Genomic DNA, 4116 nt, shown 5'->3' on the forward strand with positions numbered 1-4116 from the left:
CAGCTCCCCAGGGAAGTATAATATACAGCCCACGTGGAGATCCATGGTCTGAAATCATCTTCTCCTTCCACTTTTGCCTTTCTAGAAGGGCTGCTTCCAGGAAACACCCCGGGGGTACCATTCACATTGTGGTTTGTATAAACAAACCCTGGAGTGCTGCATAGAGATTGCCCTGTCCTGGCACTTATCCTCTGCAAAGCAGGAGGAAGAATATTCTTAAAACATAAATCCTCTGTTTGGTTTTCACTTACAAGTGAGAGCATGTTGTATTTGGTTTTCTGTTTTTGCGTTAGTGTGCTTAGGATAATGGTCTCCAGCTGGGTCCATGCTGCTGCAAAGGACATGATTTCACTTGTCTTTTTGTGGCTGTGTAGTATTCTATGGTGTATATGTACCACATTGGGTACATGTGGACATAAAGATGGGAACAACAGACACTGGAGACTTGATGTGGTTTGGCTGTGTCCATACCCAAATCTCATCCTGAATTGTAGCTCCCATAATTCCCACATGTCATGGGAAGGACCCAGAGGGAGGTAATTGAATCATGGGGGCGGGTCTTTCCTGTGTTGTTCTCATGATAATGAATAAGTCTCTTGAGATCTGATGGGTTTTTGTTGTTTGTTTGTTTGTTTTGGGAGAGAGTCTCGCTCTGTTGCCCAGGCTGGAGTGCAGTGGTGTAATGCTGGCTCACTGCAACCTCTGCCTCCCAGGTTCAAGCGTTTCTCCTGCCTCAGCCTCCTGAGTAGCTGGGACTACAGGTGCGTGCCACCACGCCTGGCTAATTTTTTGCATTTTTAGTAAAGACGGGGTTTCACTGTGTTAGCCAGGATGGTCTCGATCTCCTGACCTCGTGATCCACCCACCTCGGCCTCCCAAATCCTGGGATTACAGGCATGAGCCACCGCGCCTGGCCTATCTGATAGTTTTATAAAGGGGAGTTTCCCTGCACAAGCTCTCTCTTGCCTATCACTATGCAAGATGTCCCTTGCTCTTCTGCCATGATTGTGAGGCCTCCCCAGCCATGTGAACTGTGAGTCCATTAAACCTCTTTCCTTTATAAATTACCTAGTCTTGGGTATGCTTTTATTAGCAGCTGGAGAACAGACTAATACAGGACTACTAGAGGAGTGAGAGAGGGAGCGGGGGGGCGGGGGGAAAGGCTGAAAACTGCCTATTGGGTATTATGTTCACAACCTGGGTAATGGGATCATTCATACCCCAAACTTCAGCATCATGCAATATATCTTTGCAGCAAACCTGCACATGTATGTTCTGATTCTAAAATAAAAATTGAAAATTTTTTAAAAACATAAATCTTATTAGTAGTTTCCCCTACTTAAACCCATAAGTGCCTTACCATGATACACAGGAGAAAATCCAAGCTCCTAACCAAGGCCTAAATGCCTTGCATCACCTGGCCCCTACTTACAACCTCATCTTCCTTCAATCACCATTCTCTCCCCAGACTGACCTTGATTCAGTTCTTCAGACCCACAGAGCTCTTTCCCACCTCAGAGTCTTCACGCAATTTGCTTCCTCTTTCCAAAATATACTTTCTCCACTCATCACATGGCTAACATCTCATTCCTTGGGTGTCAACCCCAGTGACCTCTTCAGCATGGCCTGGCCACAAATCCAAGGTGGCACACATCCCCCAGCCTCCCAGGTGTTCTTTATCTCAATCCCGTAGTCATTGTCTTTACAGCACTGTTATTAAAATCATTTCACTTGTCTGTTTGATTCCTTGGTTCCTCTCTCTGTTTCTCTTTTTCTCTCTTACTCCTCCCCCAACCCAGTCAAGACTAAAAACTCTGCAGAGTCAATGGCAATTTTTGTTTTGTCCACCTTAGCACAATGCCCAGCATATAGTATACAATACATATGTGTTGAGGGAATTAATTAATCATGGATCCAAGAGATGATAAGACGTCCAAGTCTGGGCCTCCACACTGGACACCTCTTAGAACTCAGACAGTAAGGCAATTAACACCAGGAAGATTGATCCAATATTAGGAAACCCTTCCTTGGGGGCTAGGATTCAGAATCAAGATTCCAGACTTGGAAATGAACCCTAAAGGACTCAAATAGAAATTCAGGAAAAAGGACCAAGATAAAATTCCAATCTTCCAAGCTAAAGCTAGGGAAAACAAGGCTTGATGTTTTTGGATACTGAAACCCTTGTGATAGAAAAACAGCAAACGAGAATAGGAAGCACATGAACCCAGAGGACTCTGAGGCACTGGTAGGCATTCCTGGGAACATGAGCCCCAGTGGCTCAAGCAACGCTAAGTCCTCATAATAGGCATTGCGTATGTCCCAGGATCGGTCTGGGAGTGGAGGAGTTTGCTGAGAATTGCTTTTCCCACAGTTTTCCCTTATATATTTCATGAGCACTTATCATGTGCTAGGCACTGTGCTAGACGTTGGGTTACAGAGATAAGGAAAACAGCCAATGACCATGCAATCGCTGGAAAGCCTGTCAATAAACAAAGAAATTGAGCCAAGCAAATTCTAATTTAATGGAGCCCAAAGCTTGTATACAGTTGTCCCCTAGCATTTGCAAGGGATTGGTTCCAGAACCCCCCCACAAATACCAAAATCCATGCTCAAGTCCTTTATATAAAATGACATGGGCAGGGCGCAGTGGCTCACGCCTGTAATCCCAGCACTTTGGGAGGCTGAGGCAGGCGATCATGCAGTCAGGGGATCAAGACCATCTTGGCTAACATGGTGAAACCCCATCTCTACTAAAAACACAAAAAATTAGCTGGGCGTGGTGGCGGGCGCCTGTAATCCCGCTACACGGGAAGCTGAGGCAGGAGAATGGCGTGAACCCGGGAGGCGGAGCTTGCAGTGAGCCAAGATCGTGCCACTGCACTCCAGCCTGGGAGACAGAGGGAGACTCCGTCTCAAAAAAAAAAAAAAAACACAAAACAAAACCAAAAAAAAGACATGGTATTTGCATATAACTTGCACACGTTCTTCCATATACTTTAAATCATATCTAGATACTTATAATACCTAATAAAATGTAAATGCTACATAAATAATTGTTATACTGCATTGTTTTTTATTTGTATTATCTTCTATTGTTGTATCATTATTTTTTCATTGTAGTTTTTTTCTAGTATTTTCCATCTGCGGTTGGTCGAATCCACAGATGTGGAACCTAAGGATACAGAGGGCTGACTGTAATTTAGGGAAAGGAGAGTATTTAAAAAATAATACGAAGGTACAAAAGCGAAATTAGGTACAAAAGCGAAATTAGGTACAAAGTCAAAATCTATGGGCTTGTCAAACTCCCAGAACTGTACATCCAAAAAGAGCATCTGTAAATTTAAAAATAAATTTTTTAAAAAAGCAGAAATAGCCAGGCGCGGTGGCTCAAGCCTGTAATCCCAGCACTTTGGGAGGCCAAGACGGGCGGATCACGAGGTCAGGAGATCGAGACCATCCTGGCTAACACGGTGAAACCCCGTCTCTACTAAAAATACAAAAAATTAGCCAGGCGAGGTGGCAGGCGCCTGTAGTCCCAGCTACTGGGGAGGCTGAGGCAGGAGAATGGCGCGAACCCGGGAGGCAGAGCTTGCAGTGAGCTGAGATCTGGCCACTGCACTCCAGTCTGGGCAACAGAGCGAGACTCCGTCTCAGAAAAAAAAAAAAAAAAAAAAAAAAAAGCAGAAATAAGTGGCATAGAAGTAACCATCCAATAGGTTTTATATTGCATTACTGTCTCCAGAACAAAAAATAAGTATGTATAAAGAATGAGTAAACTGCTGGACCTGGGTGGAATAGGCTGTATACATATCTATCTGTGAGGTCCATTTGGCCTATTAAATACAATGCTAGTCAAGTCTGCTGTGTCTTTACTGACTGTCTGGATTTTCTATTCATTATTAAAAGTGGGGTACTGAAGTCTCCTACTATTATTGCATTGCTGTCTATTTGATCCAGCAATCCTACTTCTGGATATTTATCCAAAATAATCAAAATTAGGATCTCGAAGAGATATTTGCACTGCTGTGTTCACTGCAGGCTTATTCACAATAGCCAAGATATGGAAACAACCTAAACATTCATCAGTGGATGAATGGATAAAGCAAATGTGTTCTA

The sequence above is a fragment of the Trachypithecus francoisi genome, unplaced genomic scaffold (genome assembly GCF_009764315.1).
Source record: "Trachypithecus francoisi isolate TF-2019V2 unplaced genomic scaffold, Tfra_2.0 Lachesis_group10, whole genome shotgun sequence".
Classification (NCBI taxonomy): Eukaryota; Metazoa; Chordata; class Mammalia; order Primates; family Cercopithecidae; genus Trachypithecus; species Trachypithecus francoisi.